Below are 24,668 nucleotides of genomic sequence, written 5' to 3' on the forward strand. Positions count from 1 at the left end.
GAAATTATCAACAATTTCCTTAAAGAGAATGAACTTTCTAATTAAAGAGCAGTTAGAGGAGTATACATAGGCAGAGAACATGGATGTGAGTTGAATATGATGGGAAGATTATCTAAAAAAATTAAATTTAATTAAGGGTGAGGAAAATGAATGCACTAGGAGAATGCACCGGAAAAGAAGAGGTAGTATAGAGTAAATTATTTCACATAAAAGAAATGAAAAGTAACTTTTACAGTGGAGGGGAAACTGGAAGTAGTGTAGAGGGGAGTGTGTGAACTTGGCTCAGAGGCAGTAACATACATATTCAGTTGGGTATGGAAACCTGTATTACTCTACAGGGAAGTATGAGGGGCAGGAGATAAGAGATGGGAGATCTAATAGAAGGGAGGAGAGATTTGTGGAGGCTGTAGTCAGAAGCAAAATACTTTTGAGGGTGGATAGGGTGAAAGGTGAGAGAAAATAGGATAAACAGGGGGAAATAGGATAGAGGGAAATACAGTTAGTAGTCATAATTGTGAAAAAAAATTTATACCAAGTTTTATGGATACAGGGTTCATTTTTCAAATGTGTAGAGAACTGAGTCAAATTTATTTTTTAAAAAATGAGCCATTCTTCAGCTGATAAATGGCCAATTTTGAATGATTGATATGAATTGATATGAATGATAGATGCAACATATGAATGATCTCTATGAATCTCTATTCTGTAACATATTAGAATATTGTAACATGAATAAATTAGAAGTCTTCTTCCAAGCCATTGAAATAAATGTTCTACAATTAACTGTAAATTTTCATCATCTCTCACCCACATCAGAAAGGTAAGTATCCTGCCCCCCACATACATTATATATATATATATATATATATATATATATATATAATATACATATACATACACATATATATCAATTCAGAGATCTGAACCTCAAAAAAGAGAATAACTCCTGCTCCATGAGTCATGCTGTGAAGAGAAGAGAGAGAACACACTACATAACTCTATAGAATTGGCAAGAAAAAAAAGAGAAAATTATTTACCTGATATCATGTTGAAATGTAGACAGAGTAGAAAGAGACATTACAGGTCATCAAAATCAACTTCTTCATTTTGTAAATGAGCAAACTGAGGAATAGATAATTGGGGTAATAGTAAATGAATTCCTCTAAATTTAAGATAACCATAATAACAAAATGTAGCTTATGAAATCACTGAGCTCCAAAAGTAGAAACAAAAGTTCCTCCGTAGATGATATCCACTTAAAATCAGCCAGCAAAGGAACATTAAAAAAAAAAAGGCTGTCATTCAGATGTATTAACAAAAATGAAGTGGAATGCTATATCTATTCAAGAATCATCCAGGAAAGTCATTCTCAAGGAGCCTTGACTTATTGAACAATATGGATTTTCCCAGGAAATCATACAAATGGTATAACGTATCACAAAAGTTTAGCAGCTACCAGATACCCAAAGAGACATGATCAAATAGCCAGAGTCACACAACAGAATCTCACTATCCTTCAAAAACTAACAAATTCCAGCTCTTCAAATACAATCCTCAAAATATTGAGGCTTTGAGAACCACAACACAATTGTCCTGCAACTGGAGTACCAAAAAAAAAATGGTGCTCACAATTGCCCAGACATAACATTATTCCAAAGACATTTTTAGAACATTTTAAAAGGTGCCCATACAAGATCTTCATGACTATCTAACTGTATGGAATAAATAGTTTTAAAAATAGAGAAAACTACTGAAAGAAATCAAAACCATGTGGAAACAGGATCAGGTACGCATCATTCTTGTCACCATGTCCGTTAATGGAGTTTAACTGAAAATGCTTTCAATGAATCTACAGAAGATAAGATTATATTCCAAGACTTTTATTTAATTACAGAAAGCAATAATTTTTCCACCTGTTCAGAAGTCCACCAAGCATTAAACTTTAAAATGCAAGACAGTGATTTATTACCCTATGACAATTTTAGTTGAGCTCCACTGAATTAAAATAAAAGAACAAGAATGTTTACAATAACTCACATTTAGTAATAATGGCTAGCATTTATATAGAACTTTCAGGTTTACAGTGTGCCTTACACTCATTGTATCCTCACAACAACCTTCAGAGGTTAGAATAGTTATGCAATACACAGTTGTTAATGACTATACTGATATACTATTTGATAAATCTAAAGACCCTAGCCTCTGGGGTAAGAACTCACTGTTTCACAAAAACTGCTGGGAAAACTGGAAAAGAGTATGGCAGAAACTAGGCATAGACCAAAATCTCACACTATGTACCAAGGTAAAGTCAAAATGGGCTCATGATTTAGACATGAAGGCTGATACTATAAGCAAACCAGGAGAACAAGGAACAGTTTATCTTTCAGATTTATGGAGAACAGAAGAATTCATGACCAAACAGGAGATAACGAACATTACAAAATGCAAAATGGATAATTTTGATTACATTAAATTGAAAAGTTTTTGCACAAAGCCAATGCAACAAAGATTGGGAGGGAAGTAGAAAACCGGGAATGAATTTTCACAACTAGTGTCTCTGATAAGGGCCTCATTTCTAAAATATATACAGAATTAAGTCAAATTTATAGGAATACAAGTCATTCTTCAATTTATAAATGGTCAAAGGATATAAATTAGCAGTTCTCAGATGAAGAAATTAAAGCTGTCTATACCCATATGAAAAAATGCTCTAAGTCACTATTGATTATAGAAATGCAAATCAAAACAACTCTGAGGTACCACATCACACATATCAGATTGGCCAACATGACAAAACAGGCAAATGACAAATGTTGGAGAAGATGTGGGGAAAATTGGAACACTAATGCATTGTTGGTGGAGTTGTGACATGATCCAACCATTTTGGAGAGCAAATTGGAACTGTGTCCAAAGGGCTATAAAAAGGTGCATATCTTTTGACCCAGCAATAATGCTTTTACAGCTGTATCCCAAAGAGATCATACAAATAGGAAAAGGACCCACATGTGCAAAAATAGTTATAGCAGCTCTTTTTGTGGTGCAAAGAGCTGGAAATTGAGAGGATGACCATTAATTGGGGAATGGCTAAAGAAGTTGTGCTATATGAATGTGATGGAATACTATTGTGCTATAAGAAATGATGAGCAAGCAGACTTCTGAAAAACCTAGGACAACTTGTATGGACCGATGCGGAGGGAAGTGAGCAGAATCAGTAGGACATCGTACATGGTAATAACCACATTGTGCGATGACTAACATTGTTAGACTTAGCCCTTCTCAGCAATGCAAGTATCTAAGACATCTCCAAAAGTCTTATGATGAAAAAATACTGTCCACATCCCAAGAAAGAACTATGGAGTTTGAATGCAGATCAAAGCACACTATTTGCTGTTTCTTCTTCTCTTTTGTTTGTTTCCTCTTTCTGGTGGTTCTTCCTATTGGTTGTAATTCTTCCTTACTCTTGCAAAGTAGTACCATTTTCACTCATGTGAAAATACATTTAATAAGAATGTATATGTATAGCCTATATCAGATTGTGTGCCATATTGGAGAGGGAGGGTCAGAAAGAGGGGGAGAAAAATTTAAAGCTTATGGAAGTAATAGTTGATAAATCAAAATAAATTAATAAAAAAATTTTAAAAAAGAAAAAGGAAAAAATTACATTACATATATAATTATGTGGAATATGTACATATCATTTATGTATTCTATTAGACATAATTGCCATATATTTTCTGTATTTACTTTTTCAACTGAAAGAGTTTGTATGTTCTTTTTTAAAATCATATTTTATGCTTCTATAAGTGGAAACTAAAATATTTCACTGCAATGATGCAATTCATTTTTTCCTCACCTCCCTTGATTTTTCCTTTATCAATCTCACTCTGATTCTTACATCAGAATAGAAATATATTCCTTTTCCTAGAACGTTTTCCTCAACCTTCAAGATTTTTTGGCATCAAAACACACCATGTTTGTTTATCTCTTAGCAGTTGGCTATGTTTTTGTTCTCTTTTTGAGATACAGGTGGCTTATTCATCCCACATAAACCAGTCAAATGAATTAAAGGGCAAAGTTCCTTTGAAAAATTTCAGATCTGAAATGAAAAGGGGAATAAGAAAACTGTCATTGATTTTTCTTTTTTTTATTGATATATTTTTAAAGAACAATCAACAACTCAAAATGAACCAAACTTCTCCCCCATTCTTGACACTTATCTCTAGGCCTTCACTGTCCCAGAAAAAAAAAGTGAAAAAAAAAGAAAAATCTCCTGATATAGGTGTTGGTACTGCCAGGACATGTAACATTTTACACTTGAAGTTTACCATTTCTTAAACGAATGGAAGAAAGTATATTTTAACATCAGTCATGTGGAACCAACACTGATCGTGATATCTGATCTTAACTCTGTTGTCATCTCTTGCATCACTGCTCTCATTCTGTATATTTTTCTCATGATCCTGTTATCTCATGTATTCATTTTTTTAAATCAGTTTTATAGCATTTTTTATTTTAATTCTTCGTTTTCCTCCATTATAAGAATTTCCTTTCTAATAGATATGGTGTTATCAATTTGTTGATCTTTCTGTTTCCTTTTTGTAAATCTTCACATTTGATTTATTAATAATCTATTTTGTTAATGTTTTTGTTAATGTTTGTCAATTTTGCTCTGAGAGTTATAACTACAGCTCATAAATTTTTATATCTTTTCATTGATATTATTTCCTTTAAGGTAATTATTTATTGTTTCTAAGTAAATGTCCATTTAAGTCTGCATCTTAGTTTCAGTTCCTTTTTCAATTATAATTTTCATTGCGTTGTGCTATGGTCCATAAATTTGTATTTTAATATTTGTTCCTCTCTACTCTTGTGTTATTCTTTTGTGCCCTAAAACACAATCAATTCTTGTAACATTTTAAAATGTTTTTAATTTAATATTTCTGTTTAGAAACTGGCAAAAAGTATTTACAAAATATTTTTCTAATAATCTAATCATCCTTATGCCTTAATTTTTATGTGAATCAGTTAGCTCTAGAAGAAGATTATTAATATTTACTAAAAGCACTAGGTTTCTCTATGCCTGTTTGCTGTATGGTCAATTTTTCTTTTAACAATTTTTTGTGAGGGGGCACAGCCAAGATGGTGAAGTGAAAGCAGTGACTTGCTTGAGCTCTCCCCCAAATCCCTCCAAATACCTATAAAAAATGGCTCTAAACAAATTATAAAGCAGCAGAACCCACAAAAATAGAGTGAAACAAATTTCCAGCCCAAGACAACCTGGATGGTTGATCAGAAAGGTATATCTCGCTAGGTGGGGAGAGGAGCACAGTTTGGGGCGTGGGTACGCAGGCCACAGTGAACCTGGAGCAAGCCTCAGAGGACTGAATCACAGGCAACTGTGGCAGATTCCAGACTTCTCAACTTACAAATGCCAAAGAACACTTAGAAGGTCAGTGGGAAAAGTCTGTTTCTGTGGTGAGGGAGGACCTGGGTTTGAGCCTCAGTTCCCAAGGGAGCCTGGCCCCAGAGTGTTGGCTGTGTCCTAAACTTCTGGCCCACAGACTGAGGTGGAATCAGGTGGCTGATCAGAGGGGGATTGCAGGGATCTCTTTGCCAGTGCTTAGGTAAGAATTTCTTGCTTTGCCCATGTTTGGATCTGGGTCACAGTTCTAGGTAGCAGTCCTGGGACGAGGAGCGCTGATGTGGTGGAGCGTGTAGTGGCTGGGAAAAGGAAATTCTCCTCACAGTTCCAAGACAGAAAAGTCTGCTTGTGGTCACTCATAAACCAGAGCACAGGACAGGAAAGGAGTGAACACCATGCCCCTTATCATACCACACTGGAAGAACTGAAAATTTACAGGTCCCTACAAGTATCTCTGAAAACAGCTGCACAAACCCCTGAAGCTTGGGACAGCACATTCTCCACATTGGAAGCAGACTTTTTACCTTAACAAAGAGTTTAAAATACAAGTAATTGGTTGAGATCATGAGCAAGCAGCGCAAAAATAGTCAGACTATACTATCTTACTTTGGTGACAAAAAAGATCAAAATATACAACCAGAAGAAGACAACAAAGTCAAAGCTCCTATATCCAAAGCCTCCAAGAAAAATTTAAATCAGTCCCAGGCCTTGGAAGAGCTCAAAAGGGATTTTGAGAAGCAAGTAAGAGAACTAGAGGAAAAACTGGGAAAAGAAATGAGAGTGATACAAGAAAATCATGAAAAACAACTCAACAGCTTGCTAAAGGAGACCCAAAAAAATACTGAACAAAATAACACCTTAAAAAATAGCCTAACCCAAATGGCAAAAAGAGGTCCAAAAAGCCAATTAGGAGAAGAATGCCCTAAAAAGCAAAATTTGCCAAATGGAAAAGGAAGTCCAAAAGATTACTGAAGAAAATGCTTCCTTAAAAATTAGAATTTAGAGCAATTGGAAGCTAGTGACTTTATGAGAAATCAAGACACTGTAAAACAAATCCAAAAGAATGAAAAATTAGAAAACAATGTGAAATATGTCATTGGAAAAACAACTGACCTGGAAAATAGATCCAGGAGAGAGAATTTTTAAATTATTGGACTATCTGAAAGCCATGATCAAAAAAAGAGCCTAGACATCATCTTTCAAGAAATTGTCAAAGAAAACTGCCATGATATTTTAGAACCAGAGGCAAAATAGAAATTGAAAGAATCACCAATCACCTCCTGAAAGAGATCCCCAAAGGAAAATTCCTAGGAATATTGTAGCAAAATTCCAGAGTTCCCAGGTCAATGAGAAAATATTACAAGCAGCCAGAAAGAAACAATTCAAGTATTGTGGGAGCATAATCAGGACACAAGATTTTGCAGCTTCTACATTAAAGGACTGTAGAGCATGGAATATAATATTCTGGAGGACAATGGAGATAGGATTACAACCAATAATCACCTACCCAGCAAAACTGAGTATAATCCTACAGGGCAAAAATGGTCATTCAGTGAAATAGGGGACTTTCAAGCATTCTTGATGAAAAGACCAGAGCTGAATAGAAATTATGACTTTCAAATACAAGACTCAAGTAGAACATGAAGAGGTAAACAGGAAAGAGACATCATAAGAGACTTATTAAGGTTGAACTGTTTACATTCTGCTATGGAAAGATGATATTTGTAACTCATGAGACCTTTGTCAGTATGAGGGTAGTTGGAGGGAAAAAAATTATATGTATGTATAGATAGATAGATAAGTAGATAGATACAGAGAGAGAGAGAGAGAGAGAGAGAGAGAAAGGGAGAGAGAGAGAGAGAGATGATAGATAGATAGATAGATAGATAGATAGATAGATAGATAGATAGAGGGCAAAGGGTGAGTTGAAGATGAAGGGGTCATATCTGGAGGATAAAATTAAGGGATGAAAGAGGGCTATACTAGGCAAAGGAGAAAGGGAGAGGTAGAACAGGGTAAGTTATCTCACACAAAAAAACAGAAAAGAAAAAGCTCTCACACTGAAGGGGAAATGGGGGAAGGTGAGAGGGAATGAGTGAATCTTATTCTCATAGGATTTGGCTTAAGGAGGGAATAGCATACACACTGAATTGGGTGTGGAAATCTGTCTTACCCTACAGGAAAATAGGGGGGAAGGGAACAAGAGAGCAGGGGGATGATAGGGAGGAGAGCAGATTGGGAAAGGGGGTAATCAGAAGCAAATACTTCTGAGGAGGGACAAGGTCAAAAGAAAGAATAGAATAAATGGGGGGGCAGGATAGAATTAAGGGAAATAGAGTCAGTTTTTCACAATATGTCTACTACGGAAGTGTTTTGCATTACTGCATATGTATAACCTATATTGAGTTGCTTGCCTTTTCAATAAGAGTGTGTGGGGAGGGAGGAAGGGAGAAAATTTGGAAACCAAAGTTTTGAAAACACATGTTTAAAAAAGTTTTCACATGCAACTGGGAAATAAGAAATACAGGAAATGGGGTACAGAAATCTATCCTGCCCTACAGGAAAGTAGAAGGGGAAGGGGACAAGAGATGTTGGGGGGAGATAGAAGAGAAGGCAGACTAGGGGAAAGGGTATTCAGAATGCATGCCATCTTGGGGTGGGGGTAGCGGTGAGACAGGGTGAAAATTTGGAACTCAAAATCTTGTGGAAGTAAATGTTGAAAACTAAAATAAAAAACTTTATATTTAAAAAAGAAAACTAAAAATAAACAACTTCGTATAAAAAAGATAATTTTTGTTCAGTAATGTGATCTATTAGCATGTCTGGTTTTAGTCGTTTCTGCTTTAGTGACCCTAGAAATGAGCTGAATACTAAATTTCTTGTCATCACAGACCACTGTTTGAGAATTATAAGCCTGTATGTATTAGATCACTTAAAGGAATGAGTGGGGGAAATGGTTTTGCTTCGGTTCTGAACAAATAGAAAATATAGGATCTGATGCCCAGGGTCAATACCAGGAAACTATGGGGAAAACAATTGAATATTAACTTTGCAAAAAATTTGATTCTACAAGCCATCTTTAGCAAATACATACATGTATATATCACATGAATAAATAAATATCTTTAAAAGTTAAAAAAATAATTTTTTGCTATATTATCTGATACATAACACTTCTTCTAATACTCTCAACAATGCCTATTCAAGAGATGGAATGTCTTTCTCATGGAATAGCAAGGAGGCCAATGTCATTGGATGAAAGAATACTTGTTGAGGAGTAAAGTATAATAAAACAAGAAATGTAATATTAGGCCATGTTATGAAAGGCCTTGAATGTCAAGGAGAGGATTGATTGTTTTTTAATCCTGGAAGCAATGGGGAACCACTGGAGTTTATTAAGTAGGTGGTAGTAATGACACAAAAAGATCTACACTTTAGGAAAATCATTTTAGTGACCTAATAGAAAATGGATTGGAGTGGGGAGAGACTGAGAAAATATTGTTTGATAAGGGCTTGCACTAGAACATTGTCAGTCAGAAAAGAGAAGAAGGCATATTCAAGAGATATTGCAAAGGTAAAACCAACAGGAATACAGTTATTCCTTCCACATCACAGGATTTAGGGGTACAGTGCCCCACAGTCTGGAAAATCTGTGTAAAATTTTTTGGCCCTCCATTCCCATCAGAGAAGAAGGCTGATTTTTAAAAAAATTTTTCTTTTATCAGATATTTGCAGTACCTTATTGCAAAATTTGGGTTGAGTATTTGGTCATAGGATCTGTGTCATCTGGGGCTTCTACAAAACTCCCCCAAAATTCCCATTTAATTTCTTTTGCCAACCCATTATATATTGAAACCATGATGAGGAACGTCATGATGGGGAAGGGATAACTATAGTATAAAGAGAAAAGAGAAAATATCCCTGGGCAGAAGCCTATCATACTTCCACAGTTATAACGAGTGATCTGGATGAGGATCCAGCAAAGGAAAGTAAGAAAGATCATTCTGATAGGTAGAAAGAGAACCAGGAGAAATTGCTGTCCCAAAAAGCTATAGAGAAGTGAGTATCAATGAGAAGAGGGGAATCAATAGTGTCAAAGACTGCAGAGAAGAAAAGAAGAATTAAGACTGAGAAAAGGCCATTGGATTTGGTAATTAAGACATCATTGGTAACTTCGGGGAGGATAGTTTCAGTGGAATGGTGAGATCAGAAGCCAGATTGTAAGGGACGAAGAAAATAGTAGGAAGAAAGTAAATGAAGACATCTGTTGTAAATGGCCTTCTCAAGGAGCTTAGTTACAAATGACAGAAGAGAGAAAAGATATAAAAAGATAAGTTATTGCAGATGGCAGGATCAAGTGAGCATCTAGAATCTAATCTCCTAGTTGCGAACTCTGTACTTTCTCATTCTTTCTTCAGCTTCTCTATGACCTTTATATGCAGTATGGGCAGTAAACCAAGACTATCACTACTTTATCCCTTGGACCAATGTTCCTACTGATGTTACCTAAGACTATATTACTTTTTGTTGTTGTTGTTGAGATTTACTCAATTCCTGTACTACGTGAATATATTTACAAATGAATTGTTGGAGTGCACACAATGTACCTAGGAGCTATGGCTAGAGATATGATCTTAGCTTTTTTCTTCCTTTTTTCTAAAGAATTTCTTCATGGGAAATTATCTTCTTTATCCTCTTATTATTGCTTCTATTATTTTATTGGATACATACCTCACAGTTTTGACATGGTACTAGTAGGCAATGGACCCAGAGGCAACTCCTCAATCTGCTATATGGCTATAAACAATTCTGCTTTCTCTCTTGGAAGCTTTGGGCTGGATTCACATACAATATATGGAATGAATTACTTTTCCATTTCTTTAGCAATGCTTTAGCCAGGTCTTGAACTCATAAGAAGCCTTTGATAGAGATTTTTACATCTTGCTTTCCTAAAGATCCTCTATCTTATATGATAACAGGACATCTGAAATATAATTTGAATAGCAGGTTTAACATTGTCTTAATTACTTCCTCACACTATTAAAATTTATTTTATTATCCAGTCTTCAACTTTCAGAATAGCAGATTTATTATTATTGTTGTTGTTATCAATATCTTCTATAGAGAACTTCTATAGTACTTGACCTCCTTGCATAATATCAATGCTTAATTGTTCAATATGTACTTGTTTAACAAAAGAATGGATGAATGAGTGAATAAACAGAAATTTCACAAAATTATATTTTCAGTGAAAAACTTCTGGAGATAGAAGAGAAATTAAGAGGAAAACATAATGTGGAGGGATAATGAGAGACAGAATGCGTCAGTATCAGATCTTGGCATGCATGTCAGTGGAATCTTTGGGATAGGCCAGACAACATATGGTGTTTTAAATTCTGATACACATAAGACCCTTTGAAAACCCTACCATGTTTCCCTCTTTCTGGCAGGATTATGGGGAAACTGGTGGAGCTGCAAGTGGTTTAGTGAATCTGCCAGTAAATTCCATCAGGTAAAAGTGGCCTCAGTATTCAAGGGATTACACTTTTCACTTCCATCATGGCTTCATAATTTATAAGGTCACTTAAAAAACCTGAAAGGACTAAATAACTTGTGGAAGAGATAGAGTATCTCTTTTTTAAATAACACTTTCATTCTACAAAATTTATAAGGCAGCTGTAGGTGAAAGTAGTAACCATCTTTCACAAATACAGGCCTTGTCCTGTCCAACCTGACCCACAGGGCAAATCCCTCATATATAAAATGGGGACAGTATTTTCCAGTACTGATAAATGCTCTCTCCTCCTGTGGTCAGATGAAAGTACCCCCAAGCAGTCTTAGAAGGGTCATGGGTAGAGGGTGTGTTATTAAGGATGAAGTAACAGATTCAACAAGCCAGGTCCAAAATATGGGTTGTCAATATCATTAACAAGGCTGGTAGAAGGAAGGATCTGGGCTGTGCAAAGAATTTGAAACAATTTGTATACTCAATGTCTTTGAGTTTTTATGCTTGGTGTACTTAATGTTACACTGCTGTGGGGATTTCACCTCTTCCTCTTCCTGAATGCAGGCCAGTACAGTGTGACAAATAGAAGTGGTCAGGACCCTCAAGTGATCATTTCACAGCACCAAGTGTGCTCATGATTTTTGTTTCAGTCAAGTTCAAATGATTCACTGATTCATTGATCCATTCAAAATGGGCATCTTTTCAAAAAGGCTAGTTTTAATAGGTTAGATGTGAAAATGGAGCTATCTGACACAAATGAGGAAGCAGCAAGAGTCAGAGCTAAGCCTCTCAGCTTCCTTTCTTAAACTAGAAGATAGATTTGTTAAATTCTTTCATAAGAAGCTAAAATAAATACATGGAAGAAGGGTCTTATTACCATTTGATTGGAATTTATAAATCTGAATTGATCTCAAGAAATCTATAGATGAGCCATTATGATTAATAGGGAGATAGAAGAACAAGTCAACTCCTATTTTGATCCTCTTACCTTCATCAATTACTATCATCAAACTATAAAATTTAGAACAAATATAATTAAGATGAAATTATAGAGTTAAATGAGATTTTTAAATATATATATATATATATATTCATTTTTATTTTCATTTTTTAAATTGAACTCTACTCTCCCTTCCTCCCACACTTCCCCCAAACATCAAGAAAGCAAGGAATAGGAAAATAATTATGTAACTGAAATCATGCAAAATATATTTCCATAATGGCCAAGTTGCAAAAAAAAAAAATTAGATATAATGAAAATAAAGCATGCTTCAATCTGCACTCAGATTTTATCAATTCTCTCTCTCTGGAGATGGATGGCATTTTCTGTTGTGGATCCAGTGGAATTCTCTTAGATTATTGTCTTGATCAGAGTAGCTAAAGCTTTCACAGTTGATCATCTTAACAATTTGGCTATTACTGTGTATAATGTTCCCCTGGTTCTGTTCAATTCATATTTCATCCATTTATATAAATCTTCCCAGAATTTTCTGAAATCATCCTGTTTGTCATTTCTTACATCAGAATAGTATTTTATCACAATCATATACCAACTCGTTCAGCCACTCCTCAACTGATAGGCATCCCCACAATTTCACATGCTTTGCCCCCACACAAAGAGCCGCTATAAATATTTTGGTACAAATAGATATTTTTCACTTTTTTTTAATCTCTTTGGGATAAAGACCTAGTAATGGTATTTCAGGGTCAAATGGTATACATAGTTTTACTCAATGTTGTGTAATTTTATTGCCTTTTACATATAATTCCAAATTGGAATTCCAAATTGTTCTTCATCATGTCAGGACAATTCACACCTCTACTAACAGTGCGCTAGTATCCCAATGTTTCCACATCCCCTCTAGCATTTCTCATTTTCCTTCTTTGTCATGTTAAATGATCTGATAAGTGTGAGGTGGTGCCTCAGAGTTGTTCTAATGTTCTTTTTTTTCTATAATTATTAGTGATTTAAAACATTTTTATATGACTATTGAATAGCTTTGATTTCTTCTGAAAACTGCCTGTTCATATCATTTGACCACTTATCAATTGGAGAATGGCTCCTATTTTTATAAATTTGGTTTAGTTTTTGATATATTTGAGAAATGAAGCCTTTTTTCAGATAAAATTGCTGCAATTGTTTTTCAATTATATATTTTCCTTTTAATTTTGATTGGATTAGTTTTGTTTATAAAAACCTTTTCAACTTTCTGAAATCAGAATAATCTATTTTACTTTCTGTGATCTTCTCTATCTTTTGTTTATTGTAAACTTTTTCCTTATCCATAGATCTGACAGGTGAATTTTTCCATGTTCCTTTAATTTATTTATGATATCATCCTTTATGTCTAAATCATTTACCAATTTTAATCCTATTTTGGGATATATGTGAAATGTTGGTCTATAACAAAGTTCTGCCAAACTGCTCTCTAGTTATCCTAGACATTTTTGTCAAATGGTGAGCTGTTGTCCCAAAATCTTGGCTCTTTGGGTCTATTAAACAGTAAATTACTATTATCATTTTCTATTGCATATCTATTCCACTGATCACTCTATTTTTTAAACATTACCAAATAGTTTTGATTTTCACTGCTTTGTAATGTAGTTTGAAATCTGATTCTGCTAGACCACCATTTTTCACACTTTTTTGTCATTGATTCCCTTGATATTCCTGAACTTTTGTTTTGCAAGATGAGTTTTGGTATTATATTTTTTTCTTGCTCTATACAATATGTCTGGGAATTTTACTGATGTGGCATTAAGTAAGTATATTAATTTAGGTAGAATTATCATTTTTATTATATTGGCTTGGTCTACCGATAAGCAATTAATATTTCTTCCATTTTTTAGCTCTGTATTTGTGTGAAAAGTGTTTTGTAATACTGTTAAAATAGGATTTGGATTGTTTTAGCAAATAGACTCTAGTATTCTGTTCTCCCTATAGTTATTTAATGGAATTTCTCTTTATATCTCTTCCTGCTGTGATACATAGAAATGCTGATGATTACATGGGATTGTTTTATGTCCTGGAACTTTGCTGAAGTTGTTAATCTCAGCTATTTTTACAGGTGATTCACTAGGGTTCTATAAGTATACCACTGTATTGTCTGCAAAAGGTGATAGATTTGTTTCTTCATTGACTATTTTATTACTTCAATTTACTTTTCTTCTCTTACTGTTATAGCTAGCTTTTCTAATACAATATTGAAAAAAATAGTGGTGATAATATACATTCTTGCATTCATTTCTGACATTATTTAGGAAAGTTGTAGATTCTCCCCATTACAGATAATCTTTTAATTTAAAATAAAAATTACTTATCATTTTGAGAAAGGCTTCATTTATTCTTACACTTTGTAACATTTTTAATAGGAATCATATTTTTCTTTTTTTAATTAATTTGTTTAGATTTATCAACAAACACTTCCATAAGCTTTTGAGTTTTAAATTTTTCTCTCCTTCCTTCCCCACCTACCTCCCCAAGACACCACGCAATCTTATATAGGCTATACACATACATTCCTATTAAAAATATTTTCACACTGGTGATGTTGTAAGTAAGAATTAGAACCAACAGGAGGAACCACCAGAAAGAGGAAGCAAAACACAACAGAACAGTAGCAAATACTATACTTTGATCTGCATTCAAACTCCATAGTTCTTTGTTTGAATGTGGATAGCATTTTCCATCATGAGACCTTTGGAAATGTTTTAGGTCCTTGTATTGCTGAGAAGGGTTAAGTCTATCAATATTAGTACCTAACTGATTATGTTATTCCCTTCTTGACTCAAATCTGATGGGAATAAGGTTCAAACAATGCTCATCTCCCTCCCTTCTTTCCTTCTGCTAAAATAGGCTTTTGTGCCTTTTTCTGTAATGTAATTTACCCTTGTCTGCCTCCTCCTTTCCTTTTCTCTCAGTACATTTTCTTATTAAGATCAGATTAATCCACTTATTTGGATCCACTTAACCCACTTGATTAGATTTTTTATTATCATTGCATCAAAGTCAACTTATATCCACCCCCTTTATGAATACTCCTTTAACATGGTGTAATAACAATACAGTTCTCAAGGATTAAATGTGTCATCTTCCCTTGTAGGGATACAAAGAGTTTGCCCTTATTAATAACGTATTGTTTCTTTTTGTCTTGTTTATCTTCTTATACCTCTCTTGAGTCTTGTATTTCAAAATCAAATTTTCTGTTGAGCTTTGGTCTTTTTATCAGGAGGATTTGGAAGCCCCTATTTTGTTGAATATCCATCTCCTCCCCTGAAAGATCATGCTTATTTTTGTTGGGTAGTTGATCCTTTGTTGTAATCCAAGCTCCTTTGCCTTACGGAATATCATATGGAATTTGCCTGCTATATTCCTTGGCATTTTCTATTTGGGATCTCTTTCAGGAGGTGATTGGTGGATTCTTTCTACGAGTATTTTACCCTCTGGTTCTAGGACCTCAGGGTGGTTTTCCTTTATGATTTCCTAAAGGATACTGTCCATGCTCTTTTTTTCATTGTGATTTTCAGATAGACCAATAATTTTTAAATTGTCTCTCCTGGATCGATTTTTCCAGGTCAGTTGTTTTATGAATAAGGTATTTTACATTTTCATCTATTTTTTCATTCCTTTGTTTCTGTTTGACTGCTTCTTGCTCTCTCATGGAGTCATTAGCTTCCATTTGCCCAATTCTAATTTTTACAAATTGATTTCTTCTATTAGATTTTGTACCTTCTTTCCCATTTGGTCAATTGTATTTTTTAGGGACTTGTTCTCTTCAGTGTACTTTCTTCCCAGTTAGCCAATTGTATTTTTGTAAGGACTTTTTTTTTACAGTTATTTTTTGTCCTTCCTTTTCCAAGCTATTGAATCTTTCTATCATGCCTTTCATTTCTTTTCCCATTTTTTCTTCTACCTCTGTCATTTGACCTTTAAAATCCTTCTTGAGCTCCTCCAAGAAGGCTTTTTGAGCTTCAGACAAGTTCATATTCCCTTTTGGGGTTCCAGATGTGGGTTTGTTGACAGTGTTGTCCTCTTCAAAATTTCTTCCTTGATCTTCACTCTTCCCGTAATAAGAATCTATCATACTTTTTTTTTTTTTGCTCACTGTGTTTGCTTATTTCCTGGCCTTTAACAAGATTGAGCTCTCCTGCTAGGGAGCAGAGGGCACCAACCCCAGATTCTTGTATTGGGAGTCTGGAGCCTGGTCACTGGCTTAGTGTGCTGAGGCCTCCAATGCTGGCAGTTAGAGGCTAGGGTTCTGGAAGCTTATGGAATCATATTTTTTCAAAATCTTTTTATGCATCTATTCACATAATCATATTTTTTGTTATTTTTATTATTGATATGGTTAATTAGGCTTATAGATTTACTAATATTGAACCAGCCCTGCATTGCTAGTGTAAATCCCACCTGGTCGTAGTGTGATATATTGTTATTATCTCCTTGCTAGTGTTTTATTTACAATTTTACATCTATAATAATTAGGGAAATTGAACCATAGTTTTCTTTATCTGTTTTTGCTCTCCTTTGTCTAGGTATCAAAACTATATTTATTGTCTTTGTAATTCCAATGGTAGCATCAAAATAGCAGAGTAGAGAAAGCATTCACCTGACTTGCTTAATATTCCCCTCCAAACAACTTTAAATATGTGTCAAATCAAATTCAGGAGTGTTAGAGCAAACAAAATGAGACATTCTTCCAGTCTAAGATAACTTAAGAGAGATCTGTGGCATGGAATTAATGGCTGACCTAAAGCTCATGTGGATGAAACACCAGTAGAGCATCCAGGTGGTATCAATAGAAGCATCAACAGCTTTAGGAGCACTGAAGTCGGAGACTGTAAGATGACTTGGCAACTGATTAGAAAAAGATTACAGAGGATCCCTATGCTAGCACTGATTACGGGACCAGATGCTGCTTGACAAATGTATTGCTTATAGCCACTTCTGGGTCATAGTTCAATGACAGAGAGTGGAAACTCTGAGGGTCAGTCACTTGTTCTCAGAGGTAATCAGGAACCCTGGAGATTCATATCATTTCTGGTACCAAGAGATCAGGGACCCTGAGGAATAGAAATGTTTCTGCTCCCAAGGAAGCAAGGGCCCTGAGGAACATTATGAATTGCAATACCAGGGGATCAGGTCCCTTCCTGGGAGAGGACCAGAGTGCAGAACAGGAGAACAGCAACAGCACTTCTCCCCATATCACACCATCCTGGAAGAACTGCAAAGTTACAAACCTCAAGAACTAGCTCTTAAAACAGCAGTGCAAAAAAGCCTGAAGCTTGGGGGAGTGCCTCTCATCTATCCTCATGCAAGTAATAGAACCCAACTTTAACATAAAGTTCAAAATCAATAAATAGGGTGAAAAAATGAGGAGACAACAACAAAAGAACCAGACCATATGAAGCTAGGGAAGATCAACACATAAACTCAGAAGACAATGAAGTCAAAATAGCAACAAGCAATGACTGAAAGGGGAAAAAAAGTGAAATTGGATACAAGCCCAACAAGAATTCCTAGAAGAGCTAAAACTGATTTTTAAAATCAAGTAACATTGGTAGAGGAAAAACTAGGTAAAGAAATGAAAATAAAAAAACAGAATTGGGCAAATGTAAAAGGAAGTACAAAATAAAAGAAGAAAATGATTCCAAAAAAATTAGAATTGTGCAAGTGGACTCTATCAATTCTATAAAACATCAAGAAACAATAAAACAAAGTCAAAAGAATGAAAAAAGAAGAAATTGTGAAATATCTCATGGGAAGAGAGAAAACTTAGGAATTATTGGACTACCTGAAAGCCATGATGAAAGAAAGAGCCTAGATATCATGTTTCAAGAAATTGTCAAGGAAAACTTGCCTAATGTCCTAGAACCAGATGATAAAATAGAAATTGAAAAAAATCTACAATTCACTTCCTAAAAAAGAATTCCCAAAATGAAAATTACCTGGGATGTTAGAGCTAAATTGTAGAGCACACAGGTCAAAGAGAAAATATTTCAGGAAGCCAGAAAGAAAACTTTAAAAACTGTTGCTGCACAGACAGGATCATACCAGACTTGGCAACTACTACATTAAAGGGGTAGAAAGCTTGGCATACGATATTCCAGAAGGCAAAGGAGCTAGAATTAAAAGCCAGAATAACCTACTCAGCAAAATTTAGTATACTATTTCAAGAGAATATATATATGTGTGTATATGTATATATGTCTATATATATATATATATTTGTGTGTATGTGTGTGCACATATATACATATGTACATATATATACATATAGATATGTTTGTGTATGTGTGTACATATATACATATGTAAATATATATACATATATATACACATATATACATATGTACAGAGAGAGAGAGAGAGAGAGAGAGAGAGAGAGAGAGAGAGAGAGAGAACAAGCATTCCTAATGAAAAGTACAGAGCTGAATAGAAATTTTGACTTTCAAATGACAGCCTCAAGAGAAGCATAAAAAGGTAAACACAAAAGAGAAATCACAAGGGACTCAATAAGGTTAAACTTTTTTACGTTTCTATATGGGAAGATGATACATGTAACTTCTAAGAACTTCATTATTAAGCCAATTAGAAGGACTCTACATAGTTAGAAGGTTTGGAAATGAGTCAATTATATCGAGATGATGTAACAAAAATAGACAGGTGAGAAAGAGGTGTGCACTGAAGAAGGGAGGGAGAGAGAAGAAGGATGGGGAAAATTATTTCATATTAAAGAGTTTTTACAGTGGATGGGGAAATGGTGTAAAGTTGAGCAGTGCTTGAACCTCACTTACATCTAAATTTGTTCAAATGAAGAAGAAAAAGATATAGATAGATAGATACATAGATACATATTTACTGATTATATATGTGTACATATATATCAATACAAAAACATATGTATATGCGCACATAATAAACCCATCATCAATTGGTAATAGAAATCTTTCTTACCCAATAAGAAAGTAGGAAGGGAAAGGGATAAGCAAAAGGAGAGTTATAAATATGAGGGCAGATAAAAGAGGACAGTGGTTAGAAGCAAAACAGATGTTAGATGAGGCACCAAATACAGAGAGAGAGAGAGAGAGAGAGAGAGAGAGAGAGAGAGAGAGAGAGAGAGAGAGAGATGAAGAGGAGAAAACAGGAAGAAGAGAAATGCATAACTCTCTAATAAAATGGAGGCAGAAAACAGAATGGATTAGAAACCACAATCCAACAACTTGCTGTTTACAAAAAAAAAAAACCTTGGAAAAACACACTTGGCAAAAGGTCACATAGAGTTAAAATAAGGGGCTGAAACAAAATCTATTACGTTGCAGCTGAAGTAAAAAATGTAGGAATAGCAATCATGATCTCAGATAAAACAAAATTAAAAATAGACTTTATTAAAAGTAATCACCTAGAAGTCTTTATCTTTGAAGAATTCTGCAGATTAAAAGTCAAATGTTATCCTATATTTCGTTGCTTAAATGTTTTAAAGAAATTTTAATCTGTTGTGAGAATTATTTTGGCTTTGGAGATGCTATGATTTAAAACAACTTTTGATGAATCAGGAGTTATTTGAAATAATCCCGGGTCACTTGTGACTCTGGATAAGTCTCAAAATCTCTTTGTCTCAGTTTCCTTTAGAAAAAAACAATTAACTCACAATGGTGGAGAAAAGTAACTTTATAAGAAAATTCTGAAGATTAACAAAAAAAATCTGCTGTCCTAATATCTTGTTATTTCCCACTTCATCCTTTAGGTCAATCAGTGCTGCCTCCTAAAAATCTTCAAGGCACTTCATTATTTGCTGTCTTTACTACCTGCAATAGTTTCCATAATGTTTTCATTGTGTAGATGCAAAATTAGCATTGTGTGGTCAGGGTTTTACTTTATCATTTAATATGTAGGCTCCAAGAATGTCCAGGAATGACTTTCTTATTCTGAAAGCAAGCACTTTAATGTGAAGAGACTTTTTTTAAATTAAATTAGCAGTGTCAAGTTTCTCAAGAGACAAAAGATAAATTTCCACACTTGATCAATTCACAATACTATATTTATTTTAGGTGTCACAGGTTATTTAGACATTTGTACCATGAAAGTAATACTAGGTCTTCAAGGACTATAACAACAGATTTTAAACTCTGGCAGGGATTAAGAAAAGAAGGAGAGAAAGAAAGAAAGAAAGAAAGAAGGAAAGAAGAAGAAGAAGAAGAAGAAGAAGAAGAAGAAGAAGAAGAAGAAGAAGAAGAAGAAGAAGAAGAAGAAGAAGAAGAAGGAGGAGGAGGAGGAGGAGGAGGAGGAGGAGGAGGAGGAGGAAAGGAAGGAAGGAAGGGAGGAGGGAAGAAAAGGAAAGAGAGAAAGGAGATAAAGAAAGCATGAAAGGAAAGAACTAAAGAAAGAAAAGGAAAGAAAGGAAAAAAAGAAAGGAAAGGAAAATAATATGGGCAACAGGTGAAATCCTATAATCTTAGAGAAAGGTAAATGCAGTTCCAATTTTCAGCAAAAAGGAACTAAGTGGAGTTTATAAACTATAAACCAGGGAGATTGACCTCAATTTCTGAGAAAAAATTACAGAGTTTAGGTACATATACAGAAAGACTATTAGAAAGAATTTATGGTTTCATCAAAAATGGGTCATATAAAATAAACCTCATTTCCCTATTCCAACAACTTTTTTAAAAAATCTGATTGCTAAAGTGATATATCTGAGGAGTGCTGGAGCTATCAAATGAGATAATATTTATAAAGTATTTAGCACAATGCCTGGTAGATAATACATTCTGTAGAAATGTTTATTCCCTCCTCTACCTCATAGAATACATAGATTTTAGCAAAGCTTTTGAAAACATCTCTCAGGCTAAAGATGTGATTGACCAGAAGTGTCAAATTCCTGGCTCATAAAACTTCTCAGTACTGCTAAAACAAAAGTTCTGAAAAGAGTTGAGGCTATGGTCCAAGAATGTTTTTGGTTCAATAACAGTATGTCCCACAAGTAATATTCACTTTTAAATAATAGATACATTTAATAACTATCATAAAACATAATTTAGAGATAAGAACTATTCATTTATTTTGAGAGAAATAAAAGGACTGGAAACAATTCTACCTTTCCCCATAGAATTGTCTTTATTTATATAGGCAGATGTAGCCAGACAGTAAGGATTTTACATAAACTAACTCAGCATAACAGAGTGCACATTTAAATAATATCTATTCTATTTTCCCAGGATTGATCCAACTTCTCTAATTAGAAAAGTAAATTTTCATTTGAAACACATTTGAAATGTCATGATCAAGAGAGATTCTGGTTGATCTAAGCTATTGTCAGATATTTATCACCTCAAATCTCTCATTTGAGACATAAAGTAAATATTTAAGATAATATCCAATTGGGAACTGACCAAAAAAATATCAGAATCTCAGGTGACAGCAAGATCATGTCCTTAGTATCCAAATCTTAGAGAGGATTGACATGTGCAAAGCTGCTGATTAAGGTTTGAAAGGCAGGGCAGGTTTCATTACCTTAGTGACACATAGCCAGTCTTTCAGTCTCACTTGAACTCTAATATAATAGGTATATTGCTAAGAATCACTTTTTTATGCCAAATGCAACAGCACCCCCCCATTCTCTCTCTCTCTCTCTCTCTCTCTCTCTCTCTCTCTCTCTCTCTCTCTCTCTCTCTCAGCTGCCCTGAAGAAGTAGAGACTTCACACATTTAAAAAACATGGGCCAATGTAGTTGTGCTAAAAGATATAAATCTCTGAAATAGATTGCCATTCACTTCACTTCAGTGGAATCAAACTGAATTCAATTCAACGAAACAAAAATTTATTTAATATCTGTTATTTTCAAGGCTCTGAGGAGACAAAGACAAAAACCATGACCCTTATACTCAAGAAGCTCGCATTCTATGGGAGTAATGTAACAAGTGGACTATTAATTAAACATATAATACTTTGATGACAGAGTACTAGACATATGGTAGGATGAGACTTCCTATAGAAATAGGCACCTGAACCAATCCTAGAAGGAAAATAAGGGTTCTTAAAGGGAAAAAAAACAGTAGGTAATATATTCTGAGCACATAGTGAATGCTAAATCATTTTTCATATGGTGGGACCATAATGTTGGTGGAGAGTAATACAAAATGCCATGACACATAGAATGAAGCCAGATTGTGAAGATTCATCAGTCATTCAATTAAGCATTTACAAACTACTTTGCATGTGCCAGTAAAAAGAATGCTGTCAAGGAGTTTATACTCTATTAAGGAAGAGTTTTAAAAGTCAGGCCAAGGGCTGTATTTTTTTTCCCTATAGCAAGGGTTTTTAATTACAAGGCTGTGGATAGAATGCATGTGGTCTGTGAACTTGGATGAAGGAAAATTATATGTTTATATCAATATAATTGTTCTATTTTATAAGTCAATGCATTTAATTTAGTGTATTAAAAAACAAGATCCTGAGAAGGGTTCCAAGAGGCTGCTAGGTGTGTTTATACCACAAAAAACATTAAGAATATCCAAAACATACTATAAATCTCTTGAGGTCAGTTTCTCCCATTTTATCACATACAACAAGGTGCTGGGTACATATTCAGCATACAGTTGTGTCGAGGGGCTGGCTTATCACTATATGCTCAGTACTGTAATGCTCACAAAAGTTTCTTCTTCCCAGAATAACAAAGAAACTGTGAAGAATTCCATAGTTCAACTTTCATACATCAGTACCTCTCATAGCAGTGCAGCCAAGCTTCCACAAGAAGAGTAATAGAACAGATAGAAGCAAAGAGACTAATCTTGTTTGAAGTACAGAATTATGTAGTGGCCTCTTTTAAAGAACTTTGATAATAAATACTACTCAGACTCACCAGAGGGTAGGATTCAGAGACACACACACCCCACACACACAAAATCCCACATAGTTTGGAAGAAATAGAATAGGCCTTCATCCTCCTTCAATTTATTGGAAAGTGATTTTGGTAAATAAATATCTAAAGATTGGTTCAGGGTAAGCAGCACCCAGTATGGTGTTAACTGCATTTTTATTTTAGAGTGTGACAAGAGGAGAGCTGAAGGAAGTCTCTAGTATCCAAATACTGGATTAGAAATGGCAGGCAATTTCACTTAAACTAAATCAATGAAGCAGTGTGAACCTTTGGGCACAACTGGGAGATAACCTTGTGGAAAACTTTCATTGTGATGATTTCCTTTATGCAGAGATTTGACTTGTATTGAGAAAAATTGAGTTGTTCATATGGCCAAAAATAAAAAAAAATGAACATAGAAAACATTGTAATTGAGAAAAGAGAGAATGTGAGCTCTTTAAGGACATAGAAGATTTTCTTTCCTTTCTTTTTCTTTTTTATTTTTTTATCAGAAGTGCTACTGCAGTTATCTTGTATGTAATGGTTAAACTGAAGAGATTTCAGCAAACCAGATTGCTATTAATCTGAAAAGAATTGCATGAAAAAAATTTCAAAGCAAAAATAAGTAACAGTTATTATTCTGGCCTTAATGTCCAAGAAGTCAGATATGCTACATTTTGCCTTTTTCTCAGGGTTCTCAAGTACTTTAAGGGGGTTAGAGGTGTCTGGTCTCTGATATTGCCTCAAGATTCCACTAATTGTGTTTCTCCAACATGGATGGTTTCCCAGATCCCCAGTTCCAATTAACCACTCAAAAATCATCCATGTTTTTATCGAAGAATATTTACTTCAAGGGTATAACAAGAACAAACATTCAAATATTACTCCCAACACCTAGGAGGCATAATTCTACTTTTTTTTTTTACTACCTAGATCTCTGGGAACGTAAAGGAGGCCAGGTTAACATATCATTCTCACCAAGTTCCAAGTCCAAAGTTCTGCTGGCTTTTCAAGGTTTCAGCAACACCCAGTCTAAAATCCTGGCTCCAAAATTGCCATGGCCTGATCTTCTGGCACCCAAAGATTTTACTACCCGAGCCAGAACTGGAAAGGGCAAACAAACAAACCTAAAACTCTCAGCCCTTTCTCAGGTCCATAGGACCCAAGAGGTAAGAGAAGAAAAATGGCCACCTTACTTTCCCCTCAACTAAAATACATGGTGCTCATGCTGTGGGTGGAGAATATTTTTCCTGGACTTCACAGCTTGAAAGAGAGAGCAAGACTATCTTAGTCTAATAGTTTTATAAATATAGTCAGCCAATAAGTAATTATTAAGCATATACTACATACCAGGCACTATGTTAAGTGCTGGGGATTCATAAAAATGGTCAGAGATATTCCCAGTTCTTGTGGGGTTCACAATCAACTGGGGGAGACAACATGTAAATAACTATGTAGAAACAAGCTATTTACAAGATAAATTGGAAATAATCAACAGAAGCAAGACACACATATTAAGTAGGATTAGGAAAGACTTGGTGTAGAAGGTAGGTTTTTAGTTGGAACTTGAAAGTACCCAGGGAAGCCAGCCAGCAGAGATGAGAAGGGATACCATTCTAGGCATGGGGGACAGTCAATGAAAATTCCAAGAGATTGGATATAGATTGTCTTTTCAGGGAACAGTGAGGAGGTCAGTGTCACATCTTCATAAAGTATGTGGTAGAGGTGGGGGGAAGACCAGGTTAGAAAGGACTTTGAATGCCAAATAGATTTCTGGAGGTGATAATGAGCCATTCAATTTCATTGAGTAGGTGAAGTGACACAGTCAGATCTGTGCTTCAGGAAGGTCACCTTGACAGCTGACTAGAGGATAGATTAGAATGGG

The sequence above is a fragment of the Phascolarctos cinereus genome, unplaced genomic scaffold, assembly GCF_003287225.1.
Source record: "Phascolarctos cinereus isolate Bilbo 61053 unplaced genomic scaffold, phaCin_HiC Scaffold_4;HRSCAF=312, whole genome shotgun sequence".
Classification (NCBI taxonomy): Eukaryota; Metazoa; Chordata; class Mammalia; order Diprotodontia; family Phascolarctidae; genus Phascolarctos; species Phascolarctos cinereus.